General features: G+C 46.0%; 1 protein-coding gene across 1 annotated transcript in view; it reads left to right on the forward strand.

Annotated features, from left to right (window-relative positions):
* Positions 1 to 22,517, forward strand: part of LOC122810700 (CD209 antigen-like protein A) — a 573,726-nt gene that overhangs the window by 50,220 nt on the left and 500,989 nt on the right. The window lies entirely within an intron of this gene.

The following is a 22,517-nucleotide window of genomic DNA, read 5'->3' on the forward strand; positions in this document are numbered from 1 at the left end:
CACACACACACACACACACGCACACACACTTGGCAGGGCTGGGAGTTGAACATACACCTAACTATCTTATCACACTACAGCATTACGCATTTACAGAATGCGCTACCGAGATTACTGAACACAGCACTCCCAGAGGCATACTTCTAGGTGGGTGACATCATCCGCAAAGGCAAAGACTCCGATAAGGAATGTATGTGGTGTGAGGCATCTAAAAGCATTACTGTGTCCCCAGGCAGCTGGAAACACACACACACACACACACACACACACACACACACACTTGGCAGGGCTGGGAGTTGAACATACACCTAACTACCTTATCACACTACAGCATTACGCATTTACAGAACGCGCTACCAAGATTACTGAACACAGCACTCCCAGAGGCATACATCTAGGTGGGTGACATCATCCACAAAGGCAAAGACGCCGATAGGGAATATATGTGGTGTGAGGCATCTAAAACCATTACTGTGTCCCCAGGCAGCTGGAAACACACACACACACACACACGTGGCAGGGCTGGGAGTTGAACATACACCTAACTACCTTATCACACTACAGCATTACGCATTTACAGAACGCGCTACCGAGATTACTGAACACAGCACTCCCAGAGGCATACTTCTAGGTGGGTGACATCATCCGCAAAGGCAAAGACGCCGATAGGGAATGTATAAAGAGTGAGCAGTCTGAAAGCATATTACTGTCCCAAGGTAGATGTAGACAAACACATGGCAGTGGTGTGATTGGGGCAACTAAATATCTATGGAGCACTACAACAACACTACATAGATATGGGACGCGCCACAGACAGTACACCCTTCAAGATAGCAACCAGTGTGTTCAATGTAGGCATCCATCGTGACATTGAAAATGGACATATGTTGCCTGGATGACCACCATCGCTATACAGGATGTCAATGGCCATGCCCACACGTTTAGTATCACACGTCTGTTTGGAATGTACTGTGTGTCCATCTACACAATGGCGTACTGGGCATGCTCACACACTTAGCAGTTGCAAAGAGCCGCCTTGCATGCACACGGATTCTAAACATGGAAGAGCGCAGTTTGGAATGTACTGTGTGTCCATCTACACAACGGCATACTGGGCATGCTCACACACTTAGCAGTTGCAAAGGGCCGTCTTGCATGCACATGGATTCTAAACACGGAAGGGCGCAGTTTGGAATGTACTGTGTGTCCATCTACACAATGGCATACTGGGCATGCTCACACACTTAGCAGTTGCAAAGGGCCGTCTTGCATGCACATGGATTCTAAACACGGAAGGGCACAGTATGGTATTACTGTCCCCACGTACATGAAGGCCACTCACATGTATTGACCAGTCCACACTCAGGAGCTATCACAGATGTCTCAGGTGCAGATCACAGAGGTACACACCACAATCTACAATGTAGCCCTCAGACATCAACATGTCATTGGACCAGCAATACACAGCCATACATTAACACAACACCGTGTGACTCATGACCAGTGGACTGTACATAGGTCTACAGCAACTGTGCAGACTACACATGCACCGACAGGGTTCCATCATGTGTTATGCATTGCAATGATACCACTGTACATAACCAGGTCAGCTCTACACATACCAGGGGCCCTGGGTCTTACACAGCTGTAACAGATGACTGTCGCTGTACACCAACAAACACACATGTTTGGCTATGTCATACATGTAATTGCAGTGGATATGTGCATGGACCACACACACAACACATATGTACATAGCATAGCTTTTGCTGTCCTCCGTGCAGACAAGTGGCTACAGCAATCATACACACGCAAATGGAAGGTGGGTCCATGGCTGTTGAATGCTAACAGTACATGAGGTAGCAATGTTGACCGAGGACACATTCCCTCTGTACTAGTTACCCATGACACCCATCATATCATACAACAGACCATGTGTTATGTATGTCAATGCACATGTCCACCAATTGCAATGCATACAAACATGGCTACATGACAGGCATGTAGGACCAACACACATGTACAATCTGTAGTGTGCATGCAGCTACCATGCATGTGCAGTAGCTGATGTAAGTAACTCATCTGTGCCTAACTACAACATGCAGTTGCAATGCAGCCCCATCATTGACACCTGTATATGGTGACATACTGACAGTATGGTAGGATATACAGCAGGTATGGATGGATGTGTGTACATAAAGTGGTGATCCACCTGTGTAGATGGATGTTTGATGGGGACGGCTCACAGGTGTGTCACACGCCATCCTACCATTACATGTGCAAACAGTACAGTTCTCAGCTGCACTGGCTACCTGTACATGTTCTTTCTCTGTGTCGCATTATGTGGGTGCACAGTACTGTGAGGGTGATGACCACATAGGCAAGGTTCCTCACCTCAACACTATGGGGTGTGCGTTATAGTGTTGTTGACCCCGTGAGTGTAAGCATGTTCCTGTAATGTGACAGGGTATTACTGCTTCACAGTGAGGCCTCATGCTATCAAGCCTCTAACATTATCATTGGCCAGACCTCTGTGTACAACCCCTGCACCATGTCAACATATCTGTGATGTGACCTGGTATGGATGTCATGTCTCTAGCCACTGTAGCCTATTAAACTGCCCACATGCTTCTGGATCAGTATATGTGTGGACATCTGTGGTATGTTAGACTTTCCAACAGTCAGGCTGAGGCTACGTATAGCATGCTGATATTGCCATATGTGCCTGTGAGTACTCCACAGTTACACATGGGAGACTGCAAACAGTGCTACCTGTAGGCACATGCAAGTAGACCTTAAGGAGGGAACCAGGGCATCATTACCAACATGCTGTTACTGTTGTTACCGAGACACATACTGTAAACATATAACAATGCATGCTAAACCTGTACTACATGGTATGTCTGGTGTGTGTCAACAGTACACAACTAATGTAATATACACGTCTCTCACTATTCTCACACAACTAATGTAATATACACTTCTCTCACTATTCTTACACAACTAATGTAATATACACTTCTCACTATTCTGTTCACCCTGTGCATCAAACCATTTGAGCATGTCCCTGCACCGATGGTGTGGATGACAGGGATGCAGCACAGGCTTCATCATATGCACAGGGTGATAATGTTTGCCAGGGGCATAGGCTGCACCAATGGATGGCATCATGTGTGTGGGTAAGGGCCAGTAATATGATTGGACATGTCTGTTCAGTATGCATGTGGGTGTTGTGGTGCCCTACAGATGTCTTTGCTGTGTGCATGTATGTGTGCACACAGTTCTGCCTTTTGTGAGGCCTACACGGGGTATTATTGACAGCCCCAGATTGTACAGACCAGGTTGTACAGCTCACTGTATCCGGCCACGGCCACGTGACCTGTCCCTGCCAGGGGTTGCACGGGCACTACCAGGCGGAGGTACAGATTGGCTACTGTCTGACGACACATGTCCACTGGAACCGTGTCCCCACTGGGAACGTCCAGGGCCATGTCCACGTGGCCTGCTGTGTCCTGGTGTGGACAGCACAGCACCAGCTGCACTGCTACTGCTACTGGCACTATGGGAGCAGGCATGTGAGGTGGCATGCTCACATTGACCTGCACTAGGTGGTGTAGCTGGCCTACGTCCACGTGGCCTACGCCTCACTCCTACCAGATGTTCCAGCACAGACAGCTCACACTCGCGGATTGCCATGCCACGGTCAAGGATTCCAACCATGTCACCCAATTGCCTGTCCAGAACATCAGCAATCTGCTGTTGAGCATTTGCCAATGCCTGGATGTTGTCATTTAGGGTATGGATAGCAGCCCTCTGCAGCCTCTGCCCTTCTCTGTTCTGCTATTCAGCATGTGCCTGTGCCGCCATTACAGTCTGGAACATGCGTCTGGTGATACCAGCTGCTGCGCTCTGTCCTGCAGGTGCAGGTCCTCCTACAAGCAGCACCATCCACATGCCTGTGTGGCACATCTGCAGTCATTACACTGACACCATGGTGTGTAGACACACCTTCTGTAGCCACCACACGTTCCTGTTCCACGCTAACAGACTCTGACTGTCCTTCCTCTATGGCCACTGGTGATGCGGTATGTGTTGGCAGCAGAACTGTGTGCGGGGAAGAGGGGGACATAGCTGGGATGGCAACCATTGGCACAGATTCAGCCCCTGACAACCCTGCCTGTACCTCATGTATATGTTCATCATTGCTAGTATCTGTGGGGACACTAACATCAGATGGACCGCAGGAGGGTAACGCACCTACATCACCTGTGAATGCAAAGAAAGACTCTAAATTACAATAGAGACACACACAGACACACACACACACAGACACACACACACAGACATACACACACACACACACACACACACACACACACAGACACACACACACACACACACACACACACACACACAGACACACACACACACACACACACACACACACACACACACACACACACACACACACACACACACACACACACACACACACACACACACACCATGCATGTGATTTGACAGATGGCATGCAGCATGCCTGTGGTACAGCAGAGGGCATGCAGCTCAGACATTTATAGTGTTAGTAAGCATACCTTCCTGGGGTGCACACTACAGCAAGCAGGTGTCATATCAGTAGCCATGCAGTTCACACAATCATGGTAGTATGCATGCATCCCCGTGATACACCATGTGGACCAGAACAGGATAACAGTACACATGGCTGACGTGACCTTGACATGTAATCTGCTGATGTGTGCATTAACATACATACATGTCTGACACAATGGTGTCCTGACACATGTACAGCATCGTAATGAGCATCACATTGTGGTGTTGTCTGTATGCCCTACAGATAGAATGCATGTTTAGCAAATGTGCATGAGCATGGAAGGGTAGTGTGAGCCGTCTGCATTGCTATACAGTGTGGAATACAGACACTGTGCCATTGCATGGCATCATGAGGCATCTATATTGCTGTAAAATGCATAATATGTACACATTGCATAGCCATAACTGCATGCATACCCATGACATAACTGTGGATTGTGACCCACGATGCTAAAGTGTATACACACCAAACCATGCTGTGTCAAGTGACAGGTCACTGGAAGACCTACAGATGACACCCCTGCACAACAACTACAGGGTCTTAGCTGCCTGGCAACCATGTCCACACATAGCGGACATGTCAATTCACCATTTCCCACATGACATTAATGTACCACACACACGAGGTGCACAGCTAACGGTGATGTCCTACAGTAGCAAGGGAATTGTACAGTATCTGTGGCCTGATGTGGTGTCAATGTCTGTGGAAGCTGTACAGGTGACTACTGTCATGCTATGACACAGTCGTGATGTTCAACAGATCTTATATGGTAGACTTCAGTGACACCTCCACTAGCTGTGCACAGGCTTTTAGGATGTCCAGTGTACCACATCAACTGTATAATCAGTCAACTAAGGCTGTAATTGGACCATGTGTGGACAATGTGCAACAGGGTGTATACACATCACATCTACTGTGTGGCTACATGTCTCTGGCCATCCCCCATGGCCATGTGTGCACATGTGTTGGCCAAATGTGTGTGATGGCCATCTATCTCACATGTCTGTGTTGTCCCATATGACATACACCCATAGATGTCAGATATGTCACCATCCGCAGGGCTATGCAGACAATGGGTTGTATGTTTGGTATGTGGGGTATGGGTCATGGGATAGTGTGACAATATTGCAGCCAGAACACTACGTGTCTGGGACATGTCAGATGGCACATCACAATGTGTGCACCCAATGCAAGGGCATATAACACAATGGTGACACCTGTGGGCTGCCCATATCACAACTAACTGTGTGGTACTGTTTGCGTACCACACATATTGTTCCAATGCATACTACATATGCCTCCATTGTAGAACACCTCCACCGTTGTATGCACAGCTGACCACACATGTAGCAATGACAAATACTGTGGTTTCAAGTCAGTGTATCATTTTGTTTGTATATATTGCACATGGGTGGCCTGTGTGAATGATGGGTGATGCGACCTGTATATCGTGACTGGAACGAACATCAGGTATGCAAGTGTTAACTGGCCACATGGCAAATAGATCTATGCTTTAACATGCCTGATACTGATGACAGTCTCACCTGCAACGGACTCATGTCTGTGCGGCATGCCAGAGGTACCTGTATAGGGGTGACACATCAGTATGAACATTATCCATGACTGTATGACAGCCACAGGGTGCACTGCGCATGTTAACACATTTGCCTGTATAATAGCATATAGTATGCACATGTGTGCATACACAGGGTAGCATACTGTAGTATGCAGCATGTGTGTCCACATACCTTGCATATGTTGTCACTTTACATAATGTACAGTGACACATGCAACTAAATGGGATATAATATAGCAATAACCCACGCCTGGGTGTGGGTAATGCTGGATTTACCCACGGTTGGCGTGGTTTGGTCCCGAGGGACCAAACAAAGACAACCGTGGGTAAATCCAGCATTACCCACACCAGAAGTGGTTATTGTTATATAATGCCATTATTTAAGAAAAGAAATAATTACTTTTCTTAAATAATGGCATTGTATAATGCCTCTTTGCTGCCCTTCCGCACCTGTCTGGTGTTCATGCAGTTCTGATGTACTGCGCATGCCTGCGCAGTACATCAGAGTTGTGCAAAGCAACGGAGAACGCAAGTTCTCCATTGCTTTACTGTCTCGCTATGTTAAATGGGTTTAACATAGCGAGACAGCTTTAAAATAAGCAACAGAGATCTCCATTGCTTATTTTAAAGCTGTCTCGCTATGTTAAACTCATTTAACACAGCGAGACAAGTTTAAAAGCAACGGAGATCGCAAGATCTCCGTTGCTTTTACATTGTGTCGCTAAAGGAGTTTAACATAGCGAGACAGCTTTAAAACGGAGATCTCCGCTTTTTAAAGCTGTCTCGCTATGTTAAACTCTTTTAACATAGCGAGACAGTGTTTTATACTAACGGAAAAAGTCCGGGCGACCGGACTTTTTTCCGTTAGTATATTGAGGGATTTACAACGGGCACTCTGGTTGGGCTGGCCAATCAGCGTGCACATTTTTAGGGTAGGCATTGTATAATAGCTATATGTGCAGTACTGACTTACCAGGCAACTCCAGGCTCATTGGTTGGGAGACACCCACCTCCACGATGGCAGCTAGTGTTTGTGGATGCTGTTCTGAGGGTGTCCCCAGACTGGCCAGTAGCTCCTCGGTGTGTGTGAGTGGGGGCTGGGTTGGTGGCCCACCACCTGTTCCACCTTGTTCCCTGGTGATTGCAGTGGCACACTGTTTTGCATGTCGTATCAAGTCCGTGCAGTGTCTGCGCACCTGCTGGTCGGTGCGGTTATGGCCACCCACATCGTTCACCCTCCTGCGAAGATCCTGCCACAGGTCGTCCCGCTGCTGGGCATGCTGTGGCACATGGCTGGACAACACCTCGTAGTTCTCATGGAGGTACGGGATGAGGACATTATCCTCCTGGCGGCTGTATGCTGGAAGGCGTGTATGAGGCATTACCTGTAAGACATAATGATGGTGACAGGTCACAGTTTCAGAGATGTACAGATACTGCTGCAAATACATTTCTATGACATCTAGTACATCTGCACAGTTATCTTTGCAAATCATCATGACACTGACATGACTGACGTGTTTGTGTCACACACATGTAACACCCGTTATGCATTGGATATCATCACCATATATGTGTGTCACCTCATTACAGTGTTCATACTCCATGTGAATGCTGTCTTGATGTGGGCATGTCTATTTGCCTGCACTGGTGTTCTTACCTATCTGCACATGCCTGGATGTGTCCACGGTAATGCTGTTGACCTTGATGCTGTGTATATGTCACATGTCAACACAGACACAGCCTTAATGGACTTGAGCAGTGACAATGCACACATACGCATGGAAACCTATACATGCATGTGTTTTGCCATATACATCTACACAGCACTGTACAGCTGTTCAACATCCTGCCACGGATCGCCTGTGTTGCACATGTGATAGACATGGGACAATGGCTAGTCGGACGTCATTCGCAGTGATGGCTATCAACCATAGCATGTACGGGCAAGTTTTCCTAGCTGTAACAGACAGCCATTATGCCACCGCGAGGTGCATCAGTGCCACATTACTGATCCAGACAGTTGATACTACATCTACCATGCGGCCATCACACCATGTATGACTGGGATGACATGTGCAGCTTTGATGGACAGGGTTGCATGGTTTGGCGGGAGTATGTCACATGTATGGCACGGGGATCTGTCCAGCATGTGGCGATCCTAGTATTAGGATGGTGGATGTCCATGACGTATGTCTTACAGATCAGGATATGGACATGGTGTAGCAGATGTCTTTATGCAAGGTAGACAGCATGCTGCATAGTGGAGGTGAGGATTGTGAAGGTTGGTATCGCCCATCCACGCATGGCCATTACCCCTTAAAGGTGATATGTGATCCAATATTGGTCACGCCAGTGCTGTATATGCCTGTCCAATGATCTCCGTGCTCATGGATGGCACCCTGTCATGACATGGGTACCTCGTATGACTACCTAAGGGGCCTGGAGACATCACCAAGTCAGGGAGGTGTACTGCATAGCACCATCCCTTACACAGGGTCCATAATGTTGACCACAGCCTAGGTGGTAGTTAATGGGTACAGGGATGTTCACCTAGTGGTGACAATGCTGATATCATCCATCAGAATGTGCACATATGTCACACACCTCACCCACACAGCCCATTCTGTATGTTGTTCACAACACTGACACAGCTATTCCTTATAGGTCATGGCCATTCACATCCTTACATACACAGATGCCTAACATTTGTCTGTGTGGTATGGGCTACAATTAGGGTGGAGTACAACACATTAACCCTGTTCTACTGTAGCTGGCACTGGTGTGATATGCACATGTCACTCTGGCACCTTTTGTAGTTGTGAGTCTGTCAACAGGCCACTGGTTGAACACTCCTGTGACATGCAAAGGTATTTGTATTCAAACATCCATACTGTCTTGTACATCTGTACTGCTAACATCTACAGTGATAATGGTTCATGGACATGCACACCATACTCAGCAGGGTTATAGTCCGGTGCCACCCATGTCATCACCACTTGTGGGTTGATATTATCCAACACCCTATCTGTATTGTATGGTCATGCTAGGCACTTGTTCAGAACTTGTGAGCATGTCATGAGCTACTGATTAATATAGCACCCATTGCACACCATTTCCCACAGGTACACTGGCTGTCCTAATATTTCCAGCTTGCTTATGGTACAACAGCTGTTGTACACACGTAACTCACATATCCTGTGAGACATGGTTGTATATACAGGCATGTCCAACTGTCACGTACCAGTGCTATTGCCTGTTTATATGATGGACATGTCGTACATGTGGCAATAGAGCAATTGTCTCATGTACACATTCAATGCTCTCCTCCCAACATACGACACTACAGCCTGTGGGGGATGCGCTTATGCAGCCCTGCTGGGGGTAATGCTGTCACCAACCCTGACTGCACCTGACAGTCATGTGGGGATGTGTAACATTCGCAACACACCCCACTCATCACATAGTCTCACATGATCTCCACCACAGGCCACACATACGAGGACAACTTGTGCAGTACCTCTCCACACTCTGTGTAGGCACCAGAGGCAGCCCCCATCACGGAACACAACATCACCAACTTATAGCCCACAGACTCATGTGTGCCCATCACATACAGCCAATAGGGTGTTATAACATACACAACACACCAGTCATAGGTGACTCTGTAGGCGGTCACACTGCAGTTCCACACAGCAGGCTACACAAGGTGATAGTCGCTTACATCTTGCTGTCGGGTAACTGGTTCTGCAACATAACCTATGCACCCATGCCACACCTCACCAGGTACGATGTGACTGTCATTCTCCATGTTAGTGTGACTGCACTGAGATGCCACTTCATAGACTACATGTGCAGGGACATGCAATAGCTCACCCGTCTTGTAGCCCTGAAGGTGTGGGCCAAGCCCTGGGGAGCATTATGCATTCATCCAGACCTGATACAGTACAACGACTGACTGTGTCACTTCAACAGTTGCCTATGCTTCTGCTGTCATTCTACAGGCATCTGGTGTCTGTCCGCTTTGACTGACCTGGTCAAACACAATGCTTTGGCACAGATGACCTGCACCTGTCAGCCCTGGGAGTACAGATCACATGTAAGGCTGTTGCTGCTTCTATACTGCCTGTCTTGCACAGTTTCCAATAACGGTCACAGGCAGAATGGGAAATGGCAAGCAAGACATGGGGTCATGTGACACAATGCTTGCATCTTCCTCTGTGACGCACGCAGGCAAGGCACACCTTATAATGCACCACTCCAATATCTCTGCAGTGACTGGGACCTGCCTCTAGGCTCTGCAGAGCACACCTGCAATGACAGGTTATAGGCAGACCATACCTTTCAGGCACATACCTGGACCGGCACACCCACAGCTGAGGTGTTCCCATATCCCACTATGTTGTACACACATCCTGGCTAGTTACTTAGCACAATGCTTCAGAGCTGCTCCACGTGCAACTAACTGTGTCCGGAACCGCTATACACATTGTAACAAGCTACAGATTCAACAACATACACCACGGTTAACAGACCTCATTTGTTGGTGTACTGGACAGTAGGGCTCAGACAGCTACTACTGATGTGTGACTGACAATACCCCACACTTAACTGGGATAGCCACTCATGTACCGACACAACCATGAGTCATAACCTCCACTCGACTGGATCAACCCATACACACCACCTCCAAGACCAACATTAGCCTTGACATGAACACTACCAACGTGTGACTGGTGTTCCACACCTGGGGTTATCCCCTCATTGGTGGATTCCGAACATATGCTAATCAACCTTGTTAGCCACATCCCGGCACCACACCCTTCACGGCATACACAGTACATGAGTACTACAACACCTACTACAGACGTCTTATGACAGCGGTTGTTAACGTCATGACACCCGTGCAGATGGACAATGCACATACAAATGCTGAAACATACCCCAGTGCACTTCATTAGCATGTACACGACTGCATGGTTCATGCTATTCCACACAGAGCCATGATGGTACACACCAGATAACAGACGCCACTCTGGTGGTCAAGTTCCATGGACATAATGAACAACAACAGGTGGAGGCTGTTGCACAGTGGTATACAATCCCATGGGTGGGGTAGCTCACTGGTCAGCCTCGGTAGGGCCACAAGATCCCTCATCACATACTCCAAGACTAGCTACGCAACTGCGACACATGCCGGGGTGTACCACAAGGCATTGTGGTGGTATGTCAGTAGTCAATGGCAATGCCCACATCTGCTCTCACATACAACAGTCACTCAGGAACATTACAGTCCCAGGTGATGTTGGCAACATGCTGGCAGATGGATTCAATGCTAACATTACACCCTCTCACTAACTACAGGGCCACAATCCATGCAGGAACATTCTGGTGTCCCTGCGGTCACACCTACACAGTACTAACCTGCACTCTATATGTCCTGGGATACTGGCCACATGTCACCTTCCAAAGTCCCAAGCTGTGATGTTCACAAACCTCTGAACAACATGTCTCCCCACTAGGCCACCATATTCAGTGATAGCCTTGTATCAGGCATTGTGGCCCCTGAATGGCACACAGCAACATTTATCACACTCCACACAGGTGACACCACAATGCACGAGTGGGACTATAGTCCTACACACCTGACTGGACTGTTCTGCACAGCTATGGGGCACATCATCAAGGATGTCATTCACAGAGACATTGTTGGGCTCCGGTCTTTTGATGCCACCCAGTTGGACTTGTTAGGGTCAGAGCATGGCCCCTACACCTGGTGGACTCCTTTCATACAGTTACCAGGGTAGTTGATGATGGTACGGGAGTCCACACATCCTACATTGTCCTTTCATTGCCTTTCAGCACCGTTCTCCATTCTGGTATTGACAACATACACATCCACCTGCACATCATACCCTATGTCTCAGGATGTTATGCAACGTGGCTCATGGACAGGACACACACAATGAGGGTAGCATACCATAGTACCTACTGCATTTCAGTTACATTTGGCATACCACAGTCCTCAGTCATAGGGCCCCTCATGTTCAGTATATGCTTCCCTGAGGTACAGGCTAGCACAGAGGGACTTTCCCTGCCTAGCTTTACAAACCCCTGCATACAAAGCGCCATGATTGATCCACCAGCTGATACTGACTCCATCCATACGGGTGTCACTGTGACAGATACCTGATATGAATATCATGGCCTCAAGCTGCATGACACAATGTGCATGAACATCACCTTTGCATTACACCATTCACCCACTGACTATCACATAGGTGTTAGTCCCCTACATACATGTCACATTGTACATGTTTGTAGTACACACATATGTCGCACCCACTCGTGTGGTTACCGTATTGCCACTGTGGCATGGATATCCTTCTACGTGGCCACACTTATCTGTACTGGGTGTGTAGCTGGTACATAGGTACCCATTGTACCTCTGAGCTCAAGACTTCTACACACATTCAAGGGTACACCACCCCATTTAGGGTATACCTGACACAACAGCTACAGCTTTACATACCACAACATTAACGCGCCATGACATTTATTGAGCTCCGACAGTTAAAGTATGCAGCTGAACTACGGACACCACGTCTGTACACATTTGCATACTACATACTCAGGGGTGACCTCTGCTGAACAGACAGGGCCCATGTCCAGAACAATATTAATGGATATACTCCACATACGCAACATAAGCAAATGCCACTGTGAGCAACATGCTCATGGATATGTGCACACACGCAACAATGAGTGGGATGTGCTTGAGGGTTACATTCCCAAACCGGACACTCACCATGCTTTGGAACATGAGTCCTATGTACATCACGCAGGGACACTCAGTAGCACTGTTCATGTGATACCTCCCTTGGTGGTTGGGAGACACATGTATGCCAGGGATCACTGCAGTGGCTGTACTGTGCAGAGGTGCAGGTAATACATGGCTCTGCTGTTCACAGGACACTACCCTAGAGAGGTGCCACTGGTGTGAACACTGTAGTTGTGCTTACACATAGACTTGCCAGACTGCATAGTACACCACTATGAACCTGTGAAGCTATTACATGTCCTTTGTGCATGGTTACTTGGTAGCCCTTCCATTTAGATTAGCTATCATGCTATTACAATGTCCAGTGCCTACAAGCCATATGTATCCTGTTATTGTACATGCCAATAGATGATACCTTTGGTATGCATGATATGCCTGTTATGCTGTGTAGAATATCTGACATATCTACCTACAATAGTATACATTACACATATTTTACATAGTATCCCATAATGCAAAGCATACTTGCACAGCGGGACCACCTTAGACATGTCATTGTCGTTATATGCCCATACACATGCCTACTGTGACAGTATATCAACATATACTATCCCCTGTTATGGCAAGTACTTGTTGGACATACCCTACCACTGACGACGGGTTGTATGGAATTGTTCTGTTTAAAGCCCTCATGTAGCATCCCTTGTGGTGTCTGTGATGTGTACCTTGTGGCCCACTGCTGGACGCACAGTTTCTACAAGCTTAAGTATGCTCAGCAAGACATCACTACATAAATGCCTTTTCCCACTTTATGCATTGCGGACACTTTTAATTAATGCAAACCAGGCTATACATACAGTAAATAATTAATACAAAACATGCTATACATAAACTTACATACTGAGTGTTCTACATACCTTGTTATCATTACGGACTTTCATCTCTATCTCTCTCACACTGCTTAAACAGGTATTTTGTATGAGCATATGGTTTGAATGTCTGGCAAGTCATCCTTATATACGTCGATACCTGTAACATGTGGTTTCCTGCCGCCTATTGATGAGTGACTAATTACTTGCATATCAGCTGTGCAGCTACTTCATTTGCCAATTACGTGGCAACAGTGGGGTATAACTGAATTCTCCACTTGGGCGTTGCCCATTTGCCCTACCTTCGGGGAGATGGCCTGTATTGTGTTTTGTTATGTGTAATTGCAACTGCTATGCATAGAGACAAGTATACTTTGGCTTCATGTCCCCCGTGGATTGTGTGTGACAGCTAGAGTATGTGGTTCAACATGTGGGTGTACCTGTCATCCCAACATCTGATAACGGACTATTGCAAACAAAACCTGTAACATCACCGTTTGTTCCATTATACAACAGCTGCAATTTTGCATGGCGCCTTTAATTGTGTCTCTCACAAGGTATGTTGATGGTTCTGCAGATGTAATTGACTGACTGGATGTTTGTGCTGTTATTACAGTCTGTATTTCTATAGTTTCTAGTGTGGGGGATATCGGTGGGTGTACGTAGCATATACAAGTTTGTGGGGCTTGCATTTCTACATATTCCATATATATGTGTGTGGGCTTCGTCCCTAATTAAAGAGCTATTAGTTAGTAGACTTATGTTATGGGATTGTACATTGACACATTGTCAATTGGTTTCTATATAGTATGCAGGTGAGGTTGATACTTCCATACCTCCGGAATTGCAGCGATATGTAAAGGGATATGTCTACATGACAGCTATCCCGTGTATTTCTGTCCCAGATATTTGCAGTCATTGCAGTTGTGTTGGTAACAGAAACTCTTTGCCATGGGTTGCCACCTTTTCATATGGCCATTGTTGGACACTTGCAGGACACACAGCGGTGTTTACAGGCCAACACATAGCCACGGTCAGTACACAGGATAGCACATACTTTTATCCTCAATACATACCTATTGTTGTGGGACTTTGGCTACTTATCATATTGCATGTAACATTTACGTTTCTTACATACAGGCATAACTATTTAATGCAACTATTACATTATATATGAGACATATTAATGTCCTACGATCTCAGACATTTGCCCTTTGTAATGTTTTATGTCAGGACACACCTGCCCAGGGAGGGGCTGTCCCTCCTAATGTGGGACAGGTGGTAACCGTATGCCTACGGCTAGCTATACCCACACCTACCGTAATGATCTACCTCCGAGTTGGCACTAACAGACACATGATGCGGACACACACACACATTACAGTCACACGGGGACACACACAGCACCCTCAACACACACATACACAGACTACGGCACTCACAAACACAGTTGAACACAGTACCTACGTGGACCGCAACACCGGCAGCGGTAACTAAATGTCCATTCATACCATCATACTATTACTCGCGGTTGTACTGTTCCGGTACTGTGTTCTTTCGGTCTTTCAGCCTCGTGGTTATGCATGTCAGTATGTTACACATTCCATAGTTGGCAGTATCCTATTTATTTGTACCTCCAAGGTGTTATGAATGTCGTTGACCTATCTATATATATTTGCAGATATCGCTGAATCCGTATATATCAACATATATCACTCTATCGCCCTTTCTATCTGTATTATATATATGTATATATGTGTACATATATATATATATATATATATATATATATATATATATATATATATATATATATATATATATATATATATATATATATATATATATATATATCTGACGGGGAAAGTGACAGGCAAGCTACACCTTTCATTGTGTACTTGTTGGTGTATACTGTTTCCTGTACTCCGCACGTTTGTGTCTGTACCTGTCACATTACACACCTGCCGTAGGTTAGGGTTACCAGCTGTCCCACTCTGCGAGGGACAGTCCCTCTTTGGGCAGTTGTGTCCTGCAAAATATTTGTAAACATGGCAAATGTCCTGAAATTTTAGAACATACTTATTTCATATAGTTTATGTAATAGTTGCATAAAACAGTTATTCTGCATCTGAAACACCTATATGTTACAGAAACAGAATAAGTAAGTAAACATTACAAGAATGAGCTTTTATCTAGGCAAAACAGTGAAGTTCTGATTTTTGTACTGGCTGGGTGTATGTGTCAGCCTGCAGACATCTGACGTATGTCCCACATTGGTCATTTGAAGAGGTGGCAACCCTACCATAGGTACATCTTGGCTAGCAATAGTGTTAGGTGATTCTATACATGATTGCGTGTTCTACACCTGGCAGTGGTCGTTTTACCCTTCAGAGCAGGCGCTATTAGTACAGGGGTGAATAATGCTGGTTTCACCTGTTCTGGACATCATTGACTGTGATCTGCGTGATATTCGGAGAAGCTTATCCCTGTTTCGCGCATATCCATATAGTCATATTTAAACGTCGCTTACCAGCAGTGGGCAATGCATATTCCAGCTAATGTGTGCTAAACATGATCTGATGACCTGCATCCGACATGCATTACTCGTGTCTTCGGGATTACGTTACATCCCTTGCAGGACGTGGGACCGGGAACATGCACGACGGTCACTGCATTTAACACATGGCCATCTGGGATTTGTACACGTGTTATGTCATTTTGTATGTGGAGTATACTACAGCTGTTACTCCATACTGCACTCACATGGGTAACTCAGTTAGTTTACATATTGATGAGTCCAGTTAATGGTATGTCCATGTGATGTTTACTGGATGTGCTCCGGCATTGGGTATGTATATCACAGTGAGCCACACACGATACTGTGCTACACCTTCAAACGACCGTAGGTGGAGCATGCTGGGGTGATGAATACCTGTCATGGGTACACCCCATGCCTTGACACAACATCCATGATTATATTATGTGGAGCCCCTCATTAACGCAGCAGGGACTCCATGCTGAGTGTGTGCAGAACAGTGCTTACACACATGTGCTCCCACGATTGCCTCTGCTCTTCTAAGCGACAGTTGGTTACTCGATGTTGTGGCGACAGCGGACACTGTTTGCCCCATTTGGTGTATGGCCTCTGACAATCGGCCGTGTACCTACCGATGTACCTGGGAACCTATACACACAGCACCACCATATGCTGATAGGCGCATGTACTGTTCAGGTGTTGACATTCCGTGTTCCAATAGCTGTTGTGTGTACAATGTTTGAGGGCTGCCTATGTAGGATTCACACAGTGGGCCACCTATACATTACAATTTACAGGTGGTCGTGTTTGTGTGCCATCCATTTTACTGTGTGTGCAGGTGGAGAGGTGTGTCAGTCCGTAGGGGCCTACACTGTCAGAGTATGTGCTATACGTTCCCTCTTTGCCAAGGTGTAGGCATATTGGGCACGCCTCCGTCTGCCTACTGGGGCTGGCACAGTGTGTTCATGGTCTGAATCCCTCTGTGCCTGTGATGGCCTTGGCAATTGCGGTGGGCTATGAGGGCCTTCACCATTTTGTCCCTTTTGCAGCTGTTTCCGCAGGATCATATTATGTAGCATGGCACATACTATGACAATGTGGGCACATGTGCCTAGGGAGTACTGCAAGGCTCCACTAGATGTGTCCAAGCACCGGAACTGTGATTTCAGCATCCCGAACACACGCTCTATGATGATTCTGGTTTGTGCGTGTGCCTCATTATGGCATTCTTGCATGGGTGTGTGTGCATTTCTGATGGGAGTCATCATCCACGGCTCCAGTGCATAGCCAGCATCCCCCCACAAGGTGGCCATGTGGGATGTCCCCCCTGAAAAATACCTGATACAGCTGTGAGGCATGCCAGATATGGGAGCCATGGTAGCTTCCAGGGCTGCCAGCACACACATCCATGATAATGCCCTGGGCATTGCACACGACCTGGCAGTTGATGGAGTGGAATCCCTTGTGGTTTATGTAGCACCTACCATGCTCACCGGGTGGTGACTTGATTTGTATGTGCGTGCAGTCTATCGCACCCAGTACCTCCAGGTAGTGTGCCACATGGTGGAAGTGACGCATATTGCTGGTCAACTCCTCCTGAGTTTGGGGGAAGTATATATGCACATTGGCATGTGGTAACATGGCATCCAGGAACTGGTGTAGTACCCTGGATGCTGATGCCTGTGAGATCCCCATTATATCTCCAGTTGGCCTTTGAAAGGTACCTGTGGCTAGTATTCACATGCTTACACATACCTTTGTGTCCACTGGGATGGATTCCCCTCTGTTGGTTCTGGTTCTCAGGCGTGGCCGGCACAGCTCCACTATTTGCTGTAAGATGTCCCTGTCCACCCTGTAATGCTCTACTATCTCCAGATCATGTAGCCCCTGGTAGGTTACCCTTGGTCTGAACACTCTTCTCCTTCTCCGGGGTCTGCGGTGGTTATCAGCATCATCCTCCACAACACCGTCAGTCTCTAACACATGCTGATGAATCACAGCTATGGCAGCTCCCAACATGTACATTTTAAAAGTTCCCCATGTGTTTAGACCTATGGTGCAGTGTTTGGGAATACACAGGTGTGTGTAGGGTGCTTTCACACTTTATACTATTGTGCTGTGAACACCGATGATGTCATAGGGTGTGTATGTACGATCGTAGCTACAGGGTATCTTATGTGTTTTACTACCGGAACTACTATTGTGGTGCCTTTGGTGTTGAATTACATTTGGCTGCCATGGATTACCTCTTGACCTTCCCTTTACATTTCTGCACGTTCCACCTACCATTTTCTGGCATGCATCCAGCAGCCTGCTTTCATTTGTACTTTCCTAGACCTAGCGTATCTTGCGTAATGTGTGCTATTGCCGGTCTACTGTCGGTTTGCTTTGCTCTGCTATGACAGATCTCCTATCTTTGCAATCCAATGCCTCCCCTCCTTTCTTTGCATTTCAATGCCTCCCCTATCCTGTTTTGCAGGTTTCTGTGAGCAGACTTGTCAGCTGCCGTCGATTGGCCGCCGTGAGTTGATTGGTGTTGCTTGCTCATTAGTACTCCAATTACCCTACTTCAGCATTTCCTTCTTTTCTTCCCCTGACCTTCCAGTTTGTGCTATTGTTCATGCCGCGTGCATCTGCTTACTGGGTTTCGGGCACGTTTTCTTCCCTGTACACATGCGCTTTTGGGCACCATGTGTGCTCTCAGCTAAACGATTCTATACCTTCCTCCCCACCCCTGTCCTGCAGCTTTGCTTAGCAATGGCCAGGCCAGATTTGCATTGCTCCAACGTGCTTACTGCTACGGTGGCACACCCCTCTGCTGATGTCATGTATCTCCTCTGAGCCACTCCTCGGTGTTATAGTGCTGTGCCGTATGGTACAACCTTCATCTGGCGGGGCATTTGCGATTCAGTATTATCTGCCTCATTTGCATGGCATTGACTAGTAATTTATTATTTATTTATTATTTTTATTTATTTATTTAAATTTGTTGACTGGGAGTGTCCGACTGGATGTGGGTCCATTTTCAGCGGAGGCCCGGGGAGAAAAGCTCCACAGTAAAATAAACAGACACTAGTTACATTGGATTACATAGTGATTAACAATTTAACATAGAAATTACTTACAACATATTTACAGATGAAGAACATAGTACATCAGTAGACAACTAGAATCTTTATCTGTGAAGTACATAACAGGCATTAACAAATGTAACAATGAGAAGTTCCTGCTGTATAATAAGTACTAGGCTTATGAGCATCTGAGCTTGCTATCATCAAGGTAGTTAGTGGAGGTGAAAGAAAGGTAGTAGTTGGATGGGGTGGATGATATTAGAGTGGGAGTTGCAAAGGCATAGCCAGCATGTTTTTAGGTGGGCTTTTAATAAAGTTTTGAAGTTGGTGCATGATGGTACGGAGGTAATTGTGGGTGGGAGTGAGTTCCATAATTTAGCTATGGCACAAGAGAATAGTGCTTCACCAGCAGAGTTATTGGCTTTAGTGATCTGCAAGTGATTTTTGTTGTTGGATCTTAGTGGTCTGGTGGTGCGATAGGGTTGGAGTAGATTCTGGAGGGATGGGACATTTAGTGGATGGTTTACTAGTTTGTGGGTGAGTGAGAGTTGATACCACTGAAGGAGGTGAGGGAGTTCAAGCCAGCCCAGTTCAGCAAGTGAGAGACAGTGGTGACCACGGTAGGATGCCCCTGTGGCGAATTTTGCGATTTTATTGTAGCAGGTCTCTAGCTTGTTTAGATCACATTGCCTTAGGTTGGTATATACTGGAGAGGCATAAATTAGGGTGGAGATAAGGTGGGAATTTGCTATTGAAATCTTTGCTGATTTGGTGAGAAATTCTTTATTTCTGTGTAATGCTCCTAGTTTTTTGTGGACTTTTTTTATGGTCATGGATATGTGAATGTCAAATTTTAGTTTATTGTCTATTTCCACTCCTAGCAATTTGGTGTGTTCAGTTGGGTATATAGTGGTGTTGTCTTTTGCTGTGATGTTAAAGTGAGAGTTGTTTTGAGTATGTTTGGTGGGTTGGAAGATGAGTAGTTTAGTTTTGTTTGGGTTGAGTATTAATTGGGCATCAGATAACCATGTTTCAACAGAGGAAAAGGCTTCCTGTGTGACTTTTTGCAGTTTGGGTAGGGACTGGGCTGAGCAGATGATGGTAGAGTCATCTGTGTATTGGATGAGTGTGCCATGTTTGGTGGCAGAGGCTAGATTATTGGTGTAAACAGAGAAAAGTAGGGGTCCAAGGATGGATCCTTGGGAAACCCCTATGGAGACAAGTAGTTGGGGAGATATGTCATTCTGCCATACAACGGATTGTTGGCGGTCAGACAGGTAACTCTGAAACCAGTTGGTGACTGATTGTGAGAAGGATAGGTTATTGAGGACAGAGATAAGTTGTTTGTGTGGGACCATGTCAAATGCTTTAGATAGGTCTAGGAAAGTAGCAGAGGAGAGATAGCCATTGTTTTTATGCTGAAGGATAGTGTTTGTAAAGGAGAGTAAGGCAGTGGTGGTGCTATGGTTTGGTCGGAAACCATGCTGAGTACTGGAAAGGAGGTTGTTAGTAAGGAGGTAGTGTGAGACCTGAGAGTGTATGCATCTCTTTAGTATTTTGGAGAGTGGAGAGAGAATAGCTATGGGGCAGTAATTGGTTAGTTCTGCAGAGGGTCCGCCTTTGTGGAGGGGAATTATATGTGAGACTTTCTACAATGTGGGAACGTAACTTTCTGACAGAGATCGGTTAATCAAGATGGATACTGGGTAGGCCAGAGCATCAGCTGCGATTTGTAGGTATTCACTTGGGAGGTTGTCTGCTGCTAATTTGGTGGGTTTAAGTTTAGTTAAGAGTTTTTTTATGTTGGAGGTAGGTACAGGAGAAAAAAAGAAGACAGAAGATAGTTACCGCGCCAAACACTGTCGCAGGCCCTTAGCAACCCTTGCACCTTGGTTGTGGTGTTCCATGCCTACCGTTGTGTATTATGGTGTAAACCTGATTTGTATTACATTGCGATTTTATGACATTTTTATATAATTTCTTTATGTTCCAGTTTGCGCACACATGCCCTGCGGTTGTACTGTGCGTTGCTGTGGACATGACATTAAGTGTTGTTTTTTAGGTGTTGTGCATCTTTTCTTATGCCATTGGCTGTGTATTTAGCCATTGGCATATGTTAATTTTGTAATACATGAGTCTGGTCCACTTCCATAGCTCCGATGTTCTGTTTGGGAAAATGTAAACCGTGTTTTTTGGTTTACATTTCCGTGGGCTTACGCTACACCTGCACCACTTCATGAATCACTATCTGCCTTAGTTTGCATGGTGCGACACCGCATGGGGAGATTAGCATACCTATGCTGAGGGCTGCGCAGTTCTGGCGTACGCCGGTAGTGCACGTGGTATTGGATTGTACCTGAATCGCTCGACGGCCATATTTGGCGTTATTCCACCTATGCTACGCCTGCGCCTGGCGCAAGCTTCATGAATCCCGGGGGATGTGTACAGAGTTAAGTACCGAATAACTCACCCCAATAATTACTGTAACAGAGGTAAACTACTGTTTTACCATATTATACCATGGGAAAAAATCTGGGAAAGTAATGGATTCTCTTATAAAAGCTGATTTTTTTTCCTTGTCAACATATTCATTTTAGTACATAATAATCTCTGTAGCAACCTTGAATCCTAACTTTCTGTATAAAAACCTGAACCTTTCCCAACTCATTTTATTTCATAATTATGAATATCAGGAGTGAGAATTCCACTCATAAAAAAAAAAAAAAAAGAGGAAATTCAAAATCAAATGTAAGTGTTGCATTAACTCGGCATCAATACCATAACTGCCATCTGTAAATATAATCTACCTTGAATGCTACTCCAGAGTGGGAAAGGGGAATTTCCCTTGTTGCAGCCTTATTCAGAAAGTGTACTTGTTTTTCATTCAGCAGCATTTGTAGAAATAGTTATCACACTCAGTATATACTTCCAGTGAAATCTGACTTAACACGCTGTTGAAGTCTGCCATAATGTATTACACAGGTCACTTCTAAAGCACTGTCTGGTATACAAATGCAAATGTAGTGACGAAGAAGGCAGAACTACCACTTGGGACACTGAACTTATACTCAC

This window comes from Protopterus annectens, chromosome 9.part0, assembly GCF_019279795.1.
Source record: "Protopterus annectens isolate FY-2018-M chromosome 9.part0, PAN1.0, whole genome shotgun sequence".
In the NCBI taxonomy this organism is placed as follows: domain Eukaryota; kingdom Metazoa; phylum Chordata; order Ceratodontiformes; family Protopteridae; genus Protopterus; species Protopterus annectens.